Raw genomic sequence first — 12,880 nt, 5'->3', positions numbered from 1 at the left:
TACAAGATATGTATAAAGTACCATACATATATATATAAAGTACCATACATATATATATAAAGTACCATACAAGATATGTATAAAGTACCATACAAGATATGTATAAAGTACCATACATATATATATATAAAGTACCATACAAGATATGTATAAAGTACCTTACAAGATATGAATAAAGTACCATACAAGATATGTATAAAGTACCATACATATATATATAAAGTACCATACAAGATATGTATAAAGTACCATACATATATATATAAAGTACCATACAAGATATGTATAAAGTACCATACATATATATATAAAGTACCATACAAGATATGTATAAAGTACCATACATATATATATAAAGTACCATACAAGATATGTATAAAGTACCATACAAGATATGTATAAAGTACCATACATATATATATAAAGTACCATACAAGATATGTATAAAGTACCATACATATATATATAAAGTACCATACAATATATGTATAAAGTACCATACATATATATATAAAGTACCATACATATATATATAAAGTACCATACAAGATATGTATAAAGTACCATACAAGATATGTATAAAGTACCATACAAGATATGCATAAAGTACCATACATATATATATATAAAGTACCATACAAGATATGTATAAAGTACCATACATATATATATAAAGTACCATACAAGATATGTATAAAGTACCATACATATATATATAAAGTACCATACAAGATATGTATAAAGTACCATACATATATATATAAAGTACCATACAAGATATGTATAAAGTACCATACAAGATATGTATAAAGTACCATACAAGATATGTATAAAGTACCATACATATATATATAAAGTACCATACAAGATATGTATAAAGTACCATACATATATATATAAAGTACCATACAAGATATGTATAAAGTACCATACATATATATATATATAAAGTACCATACATATATATATATATATATAAAGTACCATACATATATATATAAAGTACCATACAAGATATGTATAAAGTACCATACAAGATATGTATAAAGTACCATACAAGATATGTATAAAGTACCATACATATATATATAAAGTACCATACAAGATATGTATAAAGTACCATACATATATATATAAAGTACCATACAAGATATGTATAAAGTACCATACATATATATATAAAGTACCATACAAGATATGTATAAAGTACCATACATATATATATAAAGTACCATACAAGATATGTATAAAGTACCATACATATATATATATATATAAGTCCATACTTCTGTTTTCTTCATCGTACTGTCAATATCAGTTTTCTCCGGTCACTCCGGCTTCCTCCATCAATAAAAACTGACCACCACGAAATAGGACAATAGTGTTGAAAGTGACTTTAAACATCAATCAATCAATCAATCTTGTAGAAAAATATTGATAATAATTAAGTTAGCTAATATTTCAAACTGTAAGTAGAATTTGAGATGTAGTCCTACGAATATTTATAATACATTTTAATTAAATGTTATGCACACCAAAAAAAATCATTGGAGAGAGAGAGTTGCTGTAAGACTTGAACTTTTCAGGTCAATGTTATAAACCTTCCAGGTATCTGCCAAGCAGCAAAACAAACTGATGCTTTGAAATAACGATTAGTTCGATCCTATTTTTCCCGAGGTTGCTGTCCTTTGTATAACTCACTGTAATGGCCTGACCATTAAGTTTAACCGACGATTGGGCTCAAGCAACAAGACTATCAGGTGCTGATAATTTATTCTTAAACCAATCTAACAAATGGTAAAAAGCTGAAAAACAAATAAAATACAATTTTACAATGTGTTCAATTAATGTTATTAAAACGAAATGTCAAAGGTAATAGATAGCACAGTCCGTTGAATCCGAGAAAATGTTGTACTTTCAAGAGCAGTTAAATTTCCAGTGTTTCACGGAGAGAATGTTCAAATATGTATAGAGTAATTTGAAGGCTTCACAAACAATGTTGTAAAGTTAACTCACTCTGTGGTTAGCCACGAATTGTGTCCTAGATGACGTTTGTCCTTTGAAAAGTTCTCCAGAACTGGTATGACCTTGCAATGTTCGGTTTGAGATCCGTGTGAGCAGGGGAAAGGTAGCGATGATACGATGTTTTAATGTTCTTATAAGGTTAAAGATGAATAATCCTCCTAGACTGGAACACATAAATAGATTAAGAATATAATCAAACGAACTATATAAATTACGGAACGGTGTAACAGAATACTCCCCGTCTGATGTCTATCTGATATCACTTTTCCATAAATTTTTCGAATATGTATACAAGATTTACGCAAATGAATTAATCCCAATATAAATTGAATATATACAGGTGAAATGTCCATTATTTCGTGTGAGAAATATCAGATCTCAACGATTTTTCACTATAAAGGTTCCTAATAAGTACGTTCCACGTGAAACTGGGTAGGCACAGTTTTTTGTCCTTTAGAAGAAGGGTGTCTCGGACGACATTGTTGTGTTCTGTAGAATGTTCTATTACTGCTGTATCGATAATGGGAACTGTTTTCTCCAACGTAGTTAGACGGCGATGACGATCGAAGATAGATCGAAGTATAACAAGAGTTAGTAGTTGGTTGTCTTCCGATTTGGCGATATGACACATCTTTGTGAGTATCAGACGAAATTAGGCGTTTCGTCATAACGTCCAATCCTGCAGATCTAGTCGCTCTATCTGTAGAGTGGCGTCCTCTATGTTTGATTTTGTCGTAGTAATGTCCAAGAAAAGGTGTTACTCTGTGACGATGTCCAGATAAGACTACTGGTTCCTTTTCACTTATATTCAAGTCAGATTTGACAATACTGCTTCCTCCTCGTAGTAGACGTTGCTCATGCAATGGCAGATTGAGATTGGCAATAGGTCCTTCTTTCGGAATAGGTTTGTGAATGCTATTGATTTCCTTTCCATGAACTTTAGGTTCTGTTGATTTCGGATTGAAACTTTCTTTATCTATAGATTTTTCTATAGAAGTCACAGATTTTGCTTTTAGTGACGCGAGTGATGTCCCTTTAGATGAATTTGTGCGTTTACCAGGCTTGGTACTAGGTCCATTACATTCAAGGGATTGTATTGAATGCGATTTAGCGACCTTGGCATTCGAATGAAAGTTTTTGTCGTTATACTGAACAACAATTGGATTCTTGTCCTTGACGGCTATTTCCGGTCTTGAGGCAAGACGTTGTTCTGATTCCGTGATTGAAACGTTAGTTATCTTTGTGTTTACTTGAATAGGAGAAGTTTGCTTGTCAATGTATGTATTTCCAATTATGACCCAACCAAGTCTCAACTTTTGGGCAAATGGAGTTCGGGATGGTCCTAGGCGTTGTTCAAGGACGTGGTGTGCCTCTATAAGGTCCCTTCCAATAAGGAGAAGAATTTGACAACGTTCCTCTATAGGTGGAATGCTTCCTCTGAGTTCTTTCAGATGAGGATGATGCATTGCAACTTCAGGAGTAGGAATTTCGTCTCGATGATTGGGAATATTATTACATTCAATTAATGTAGGCAGATCAAATTGTACGTCACTATGTACAGATTTTATGACGAAATCTTTTCCTCTTTTCCCGGAAGTAGCTACTCTGCCGGAGCATGTCGTAAGAGAGTAGTTTTCAGGTTTCTCCCGAACGTTAAACAGACTGAAGAATTCAGGAGAGGCAAGAGACCGGTTGCTTTGGTCGTCAATAATGGCGTACATCCTGATAATTTTGTTTGTCTTGTCCTTGTGGTACACGTCCACAGGTAATATCTTGGCATAAGATTTCTCGCTCTTATGATCTTTGTAGATCTCTGTGCAGATCGAACTTACAGAGGTTAACTTTGTTTCAGCTGACTCTGTCTGCTCCCCGCCGTAGACTTGTGTTAGCTCCCCGCCGTAGGCTTGTCTGGGTGAGCTAAACTGGGAACTTTCAGATTGTTGTGGTCTAGTGATGTGAAGTGCTGTGGTATGTCGTTCACTTCCACACTCGTTACAACTGATACTTGCGTTGCAGTCCCGACTTCTGTGTGTGGTTGACTCACAACACTTGTAGCACACATTGTTTTGTCTTAACAGTTCCTTGCGTTCCTCGATTGGTTTGGCTCGCAATGCTCGGCATTCATTCAAGGTATGCTTTGTCTTGTGTAGGATACACAGATTTTGTTGTTGACTGCTGTCTTCAGTTTGCTGTTCAATAGCCGTCTTATGGACGTTGACTTTAGAGTACGTCTGAGGTGTGAACCTTGGCGTAGAGTCTTTTGTATTTGGTGTTACCTTTGAACCAAAGATGAACCCAGGATCGTTCTTAATTTTGCTCATTTCCCTGATGAAGGCAGAGAATTCTGTAAAAGGTGGAAAGGCAACTTCATATTTAGACTTGTATCTTGAAGCCCTTGTTATCCACTTTTCTTGGAGTCCGTATGGTAGTTTTTCCACAATAGGATTTACCCCCTTTGACGAGTCGAAGTAAGCTAGCAAACATCCCAGCTTGGGATTTTCTTTGTGATACTCTATTTCTGAGATAATGTCTGACAAATCGTAAAGGAGTGAGTTGTCTTTATTTGTCAGTGTTGGAAAGTTGTCAAGTTTGTTGACGAGAGACGTCTGCAACATTATTGGAGCACCATATCGATCGTCCAGTCTTTCCCATAATCTGTGTAGGCCTCTTGTTGGGTTGTTGGCATTTGATGCCCTTATACTCATGGCATGTTTACCTGACTCTGGTCCAAGCCATTTAATAAGTAGGTCTATCTGTTCTGAGTCTGAAACTTGTAGTTCGTCTATGACATTTTTAAAGCTGGCTTTCCATGTATGAAATGATTCTGCCTGGTCGTTAAAGCTTGTTAGCCGGGAGAACAGCAAGTCCTTGCGAAGGAGAAATCTGGTTATCTCTAATGTAGGATTGTTTTGTTGCTGGTATGCTACAGGGTTCTCTTCTATTACGCCTTGTTTTGGGTGTGAAACAGGGATCTCTTCTATGACGCCTTGATTTTGGTGTAAGACAGGGATCTTTTCTGAAACGCCCTGTTTTCCTATGTTAGTTATTGTTCCCAGATCTGGGAATGCATTAACATCTGGTGACTTAGCACGTGTAGGCAAGACCTTGGGTGTTTGTGATGGCAAGTTCAGTGCCACAGATGGCACAAACGCTGGTGCTTCATGACTCAGCTCAATTTTAACAGGAATTTGTTTTTTCTTTTGAGGTCCTGTTACTTCCTTTACAGCAGTTGATACAGGAAGTTTATTGACGAAATCTTGCACACGCTGGAGCGGGTCTTCCTTATCGTCAGGGAGATCGCTAATCGCTTGGCTGTCATCATATTCCAGGATACGGGCCTCGGCTTCTGCTGCTGCAGCCTCTTTGCGTGCTTCTAGAAGGTTTAACTTGGCCTTCAGTTCGGATTTTTCTCGGCTTACACGTGCAGACTCTTGTGTGATTCGTGATTTTCTGCGTATGGCCTCTTGTTCTAATTCAGATTGTCTGAACAGGGCTTGTTCCTCTAACATTGCTTCTTGTTGTAGGATAAGTGAATGTTGTTCAACAAAGGCTATTTTTGATTTAGCGGCCTCTGCTTTGGCGCGCTTCCTCCGTGCAAGACTTGACATGTCAGAGACATTGGAGCTACCGCTGTGCGAGCTTTTCTTGGCCTTAGATATCCTCGTTTTTGTTGATTTAGTCGTTGTTAAGGTAAGGCGATGTTCGTGCAAAGTTTCAATTGCTAGGTCAACTTTAGACATTCGGATATCCGTTGACAGTTTGCAGGTATCAATGTCTTGAAGGCTGTCTAATGTTTTTGTACTTTTGAGAAATTGCAAGTACTCGTCTGTAAGCCTGCGATAATTAGTACAGGCTTGTACAATTTTATCTTGTGCTGTTAACAATTGCTGGAGGTCGTTAGGAGGCTTGGTCGTTTCTAATAATCTAGATTCTAGGTTTGACCATAGGGCCTCTAAGTCGTTATAGAACTTGTCGCGTTTTTCTATAAAGGCTCCCTGTCCCCTTTCGGTAAGTTCGCGCACTCGCCTAGTCTCTGCGCTTTCATCTAAAGGTGTTGCGTTAGACGGATTTTGTAGTAGTTCTAGATCTGGGTCATTTTCCTCTGGGGGCTGAACCTCTTCTTGCTGTTCCGCGTGACTGGGATCCATGATGTAAATCGGCAATGTTTGTTCAACGTTGTTGGTTTGCTGCCTAGGACGCACAAGCTGTGTTGCGTAGTGTCGATGTAACAGCTACGAACGATGCTCCGTTGTATTTCCTGATCAGGAGATGTGTAGACAAGTTGTTGTCAATTTACTGTACGTCAAGGGATGACGCGTACATGCAGGGCTCAACAGGTAGGTTGCTGTGTAGCTGTGGTGTGGTGTTATCTGTGAGACACAACAGGCAAGTTGTAGACTTTTTACTGTAATGGCCTGACCATTAAGTTTAACCGACGATTGGGCTCAAGCAACAAGACTATCAGGTGCTGATAATTTATTCTTAAACCAATCTAACAAATGGTAAAAAGCTGAAAAACAAATAAAATACAATTTTACAATGTGTTCAATTAATGTTATTAAAACGAAATGTCAAAGGTAATAGATAGCACAGTCCGTTGAATCCGAGAAAATGTTGTACTTTCAAGAGCAGTTAAATTTCCAGTGTTTCACGGAGAGAATGTTCAAATATGTATAGAGTAATTTGAAGGCTTCACAAACAATGTTGTAAAGTTAACTCACTCTGTGGTTAGCCACGAATTGTGTCCTAGATGACGTTTGTCCTTTGAAAAGTTCTCCAGAACTGGTATGACCTTGCAATGTTCGGTTTGAGATCCGTGTGAGCAGGGGAAAGGTAGCGATGATACGATGTTTTAATGTTCTTATAAGGTTAAAGATGAATAATCCTCCTAGACTGGAACACATAAATAGATTAAGAATATAATCAAACGAACTATATAAATTACGGAACGGTGTAACAGAATACTCACTCATAATCATAACCGTTGAACTTGACACGTATAACTAATTATAGATATGAGCTGCTACACAGATGACGTAGGAGAATTATATTACAATTATATCATAAAAAAACAACATAAAAATCACACAACATAAAAGGTAAATGACACATATAAAGCTACATACGTTGTCCGTCTAAATTGATTTATCAGTCCAAGGAAAATTCAAAACGGAATCAAATGGTAAAATCTAATGTTCAAAAACATCAAGCGAATAGATAAATACTGTCATATTCCCGACTTGGTACAGGCATTTTCTTATTTAAAAAATAGTGGATGAAACCTGGTTTTATAGCTAGTTAAATCTCTTCTTTGTATAACAGTCCCATGCAATTCTATTAAATTGACAGCATTGTGTGAACAAAACAAATATATGTTTTCTTTTACTATTTTTAAAAGAGTTGGAAGCGACATTCATACATACATTTATTCGTTAAAGCAAACAGACTCAAGGGCTTATACGCTAAAGGCTGGGACACTTACCAACTACAAATCTTATACGCTAACGACTGAGACACTTACCAACTACAAATCTTATACGCTAAAGACTGAGACAATTACCAACTACAAATCTTATACGCTAAAGACTGAGACACTTACCAACTACAAATCTTATACGCTAAAGACTGAGACAATTACCAACTACAAATCTTATACGCTAAAGACTGAGACACTTACCAACTACAAATCTTATACGCTAAAGACTGGGACACTTACCAACTACAAATCTTTTACGCTAAAGACTGAGATACTTACCAACTACAAATCTTATACGCTAAAGACTGAGACACTTACCAACTACAAATTTTATACGCTAAAGACTGAGACAATTACAAACTACAAATCTTATACGCTAAAGACTGAGACATTTACCAACTACAAATCTTATACGCTAAAGACTGGGACACTTACCAACTACAAATCTTATACGCTAAAGACTGAGACAATTACCAACTACAAATATTATACGCTAAAGACTGAGACACTTACCAACTACAAATCTTATACGCTAAAGACAGGAACACTTACCAACTACAAATCTTATACGCTAAAGACTGAGATACTTACCAACTACAAATCTTATACGCTAAAGACTGAGACACTTACCAACTACAAATCTTATACGCTAAAGACTGAGACACTTACCAACTACAAATCTTATACGCTAAAGACTAGGACACTTACCACTACAAATCTTATACGATAAAGACTGAAATACTTACCAACTACAAATCTTATACGCTAAAGACTGAGACAATTACCAGCTACAAAATCTTATACGCTAAAGACTGAGACACTTACCAACTACAAATCTTATACGCTAAAGACTGGGACACTTACCAACTACAAATCGTATACGCTAAAGACTGAGACACTTACCAACTACAAATCTTATACGCTAAAGACTGGGACACTTACCAACTACAAATCTTATACGCTAAAGACTGAGACAATTACCAACTACAAATCTTATACGCTAAAGACTGAGACACTTACCAACTTCAAATCTTATACGCTAAAGACTGAGACACGTACCAACTACAAATCTTATACGCTAAAGACTGGGACACTTACCAATTACACATCTTTTACGCTAAAGACTGAGATACTTACCAACTACACATCTTATACGCTAAAGACTGAGACACTTACCAACTACAAATCTTATACGCTAAAGACTGAGACAATTACCAGCTACAAAATCTTATACGCTAAAGACTGAGACACTTACCAACTACAAATCTTATACGCTAAAGACTGGGACACTTACCAACTACAAATCGTATACGCTAAAGACTGAGACACTTACCAACTACAAATCTTATACGCTAAAGACTGGGACACTTACCAACTACAAATCTTATACGCTAAAGACTGAGACAATTACCAACTACAAATCTTATACGCTAAAGACTGAGACACTTACCAACTTCAAATCTTATACGCTAAAGACTGAGACACGTACCAACTACAAATCTTATACGCTAAAGACTGGGACACTTACCAATTACACATCTTTTACGCTAAAGACTGAGATACTTACCAACTACACATCTTATACGCTAAAGACTGAGACACTTACGAACTACACATCTTATACGCTAAAGACTGAGACACTTACCAACTACAAATCTTATACGCTAAAGACTGAGACACTTACCAACTACAAATCTTATACGCTAAAGACTGGGACACTTACCAACTACAAATCTTATACGCTAAAGACTGAGACACTTACCAACTACACATCTTATACGCTAAAGACTGGGACACTTACCAACTACACATCTTATACGCTAAAGACTGGGACACTTACCAACTACACATCTTATACGCTAAAGACTGAGACACTTACCAATTACACATCTTATACGCTAAAGACTGGGACACTTACCAATTACACATCTTATACGCTAAAGACTGAGACACTTACCAACTACAAATCTTATACGCTAAAGACTGAGACAATTACCAACTACAAATCTTATACGCTAAAGACTGAGATAATTACCAACTACAAATCTTATACGCTAAAGACTGAGATACTTACCAACTACAAATCTTATACGCTAAAGACTGAGACACTTAGTAACTACAAATCTTATACGCTAAAGACTGGGACACTTACCAACTACAAATCTTTTACGCTAAAGACTGAGATACTTACCAACTACAAATCTTATACGCTAAAGACTGAGACACTTACCAACTACAAATCTTATACGCTAAAGACTGAGACACTTACCAACTACAAATCTTATACGCTAAAGACTGAGACACGTACCAACTACAAATCTTATACGCTAAAGACTGAGATAATTACAACTACAAATCTTATACGCTAAAGACTGAGATACTTACAACTACAAATCTTATACGCTAAAGACTGAGACACTTACCAACTACAAATCTTATACGCTAAAGACTGAGACACTTACAAACTACAAATCTTATACGCTAAAGACTGAGAAACTTACCAACTACAAATCTTATACGCTAAAGACTGAGACACTTACCAACTACACATCTTATACGCTAAAGACTGGGACACTTACCAACTACACATCTTATACGCTAAAGACTGAGACACTTACCAACTACACATCTTATACGCTAAAGACTGAGACACTTACCAACTACACACCTTATACGCTAAAGACTGGGACACTTACCAACTACAAATCTTATACGTTAAAGACTGAGACACTTACCAACTACAAATCTTATACGCTAAAGACTGAGATACTTACCAACTACAAATCTTATACGCTAAAGACTGAGATACTTACCAACTACAAATCTTATACGCTAAAGACTGAGACACTTACCAACTACAAATCTTATACGCTAAAGACTAAGACACTTACCAACTACAAATCTTATACGCTAAAGACTGAGACACTTACCAACTACAAATCTTATACGTTAAAGACTGAGACACTTACCAACTACAAATCTTATACGCGAAAGACTGAGACACTTACCAACTACAAATCTTATACGCGAAAGACTGAGACACTTACCAACTACAAATCTTATACGCGAAAGACTGAGATAATTACCAACTACAAATCTTATACGCTAAAGACTGAGACACTTACCAACTACAAATCTTATACGCTAAAGACCGAGACACTTACCAACTACAAATCTGGAGAATAAGAATGATGAGCTTCACTTTATCATCCTGCTTTACTTTTGATCGAAATATCTTGTGTTTATTTGAATCCCTCATCATGAAGGGAAACCCGTGTCTGTGCGGGATGTATAAATAGTGATTATACCCAGTCATATCCAGTCAGAACTATGAAATTAAAGACAAATTGCCTTTCTAATTTCTTCTGATGATTTTTCTCCACTACATTAATTAATTTCTTGTTTTTCTATAAATGGGAATTTGGTTTTTAAAATGATTCCCGATATTCTTTTCAGATTGAACACATTAGCATAAAAGAGGGACGAAAGATACCAAAGGGACAGTCAAACTCATAAATCTAAAACAAACTGACAAACTGACAACGCCATGGCTAAAAATGAAAGACAAACAAAGAACAGCACACATGACACAACATAGAAAACTAAAGAATAAACAACACGAACCCCACCAAAAAACTAGGGGTGATCTCAGGTGCTCTGGAAGGGTAAGCAGATCCTGCTCCACATGTGGCACCCGTCGTGTTGCTTATGTGATAAAAAATCCGGCAAATAGTCTAATTCGGTAGGTCACATTCATGAAAGGGAAGGGGATTGTAGTTACGACGTAAGGAACATATCCGATATCATTTGTGAAACGGTTATTCAATAACGGTCAACCAACTCGTGATGGCGTCCGTAAAATTTACGAAGGGATGATTTCAACTTCACCATTTGGAACTCTTGGTTTAATAGCTTCCTTGTGAGCAGCAACTCTCTATCAAGAAAATCATGATAGGAAATGCAAGCACGGGAATATCGTATCAATTGGGAAATATATACCCCGTATGCAGGTGCTGCTGGAATGTTACTACTTAGAAATGGAAAGTTCACAATTTGAAAGCTGAAATCATCTCTTTTGTCGTAAAGTTTTGTTTTCAACTAACGCTCATTGTCAATTTCTAGATGTAAGTCAAGATATGAGGCCGACTTAACTGTATCTGTAGTATCCTTTATCTCTAGATCGATTAGATAGATGCGTTCCACATAGTCACCAAATTTTGAATTATAATTCTTTCTATGCGTTTAACACATACTTATGTCCATCGATTTTAAGATTATAAAATCATTATATCTGGTCTCGCAGTAAGTTATTGATATATAATAATTCATTATTGCCAATAATATGCAAATGTGAAAAAATCCATCTGCGATTTCATCGTAGATATTAAATCAGGGAAAACCCTTTGTGTAAACATTCAAATATGACCCCTAAAAAGTAATATGCATCGACTTTTTGAGGACTTTGTGAATTACTTTGGAGTTTTATTGTATTCCCTTTAACTAAAAGCAAAAATACAGCATTTAAATTGTTGTTCTTCATATCAATGCAACCGTCTTGGGGGACAAACTAGTAACGCAAAAGCAAACAAATGAGAAACATAAAAAAACAAAACAGTCTATCAAACACAGCATATAAAAACTAAAGACTGAACAACAGATAACTAAGGGGAAAAAAACGAAAATTGAACATTTTATTCGTTTTTCGAACGACGAGTATAAACTATTAAAGTAATAAACTGTAAAATATAAAAAAAAAAAGAAGATGTGGTATGATTGCCAATGAGACAACTATCACAAAAGATCAAAATGACACAGAGATTAACAACTATAGGTCACCGTACGACCTTCAATAATGAGCAAAGCCCATACCGCATAGTCAGCTACAAAAGGCCCCGATAAGAAAAAAAGATTGTTTTTCGTGTTCATGGAAAAGGTTAATAATTATAAACGAAACATGTATAAATCAAAGTTTGAATAGAATAATGTCTCACAATATAGAGTTTTTGCAGTATATATCTTGTTTCATTTTCAATCAAAATTTAATCTTACGCATAAGTTTTGTATGTACAATGCAGCTTTGTTCGTTATTATAAGTGTTAAACATATCTTTCAAATTCACCTGATGAATTTTCGAAATAATGACCGAAACATCATATTTACTAATACCACTTTGTTTTTACATGTATAAAGTAAAATCACAAAAATACTAAACACCTAGTATCTCTCAGTGTTTTATATTATAACTAAATTTCCAGTTTCCACCAAAAAATGACTTAAGAAGCAACAGTTATTTACCGATGTTATATCTCATAAATCGAATCAAATCAAGCTAAAAAGAAACATTAACAAAAATTGAGGGAACCGCATAAGCTCTTTTAA

General features: G+C 35.7%; 2 long non-coding RNA genes across 2 annotated transcripts; both read right to left on the bottom strand.

Annotated features, from left to right (window-relative positions):
- Positions 1 to 1,758: 1,758 nt before the first annotated feature.
- Positions 1,759 to 2,316, bottom strand: LOC143084369 (uncharacterized). The gene is made up of 2 exons (XR_012981031.1): positions 2,017 to 2,316; positions 1,759 to 1,805 (listed from the first exon to the last, which is right to left on the bottom strand). It is a non-coding gene; the product is annotated as an uncharacterized LOC143084369 (long non-coding RNA).
- Positions 2,317 to 6,488: 4,172 nt separating this feature from the next.
- On the bottom strand, positions 6,489 to 6,865 carry LOC143084368 (uncharacterized). The gene is made up of 2 exons (XR_012981030.1): positions 6,747 to 6,865; positions 6,489 to 6,535 (listed from the first exon to the last, which is right to left on the bottom strand). It is a non-coding gene; the product is annotated as an uncharacterized LOC143084368 (long non-coding RNA).
- Between the last annotated feature and the right edge of the window lie 6,015 nt (positions 6,866 to 12,880).

This window comes from Mytilus galloprovincialis, chromosome 7, assembly GCF_965363235.1.
Source record: "Mytilus galloprovincialis chromosome 7, xbMytGall1.hap1.1, whole genome shotgun sequence".
NCBI lineage: Eukaryota > Metazoa > Mollusca > Bivalvia > Mytilida > Mytilidae > Mytilus > Mytilus galloprovincialis.
Note: the sequence above shows the minus strand (reverse complement) of the source record. Positions and strands in the feature narration are given on the sequence as shown.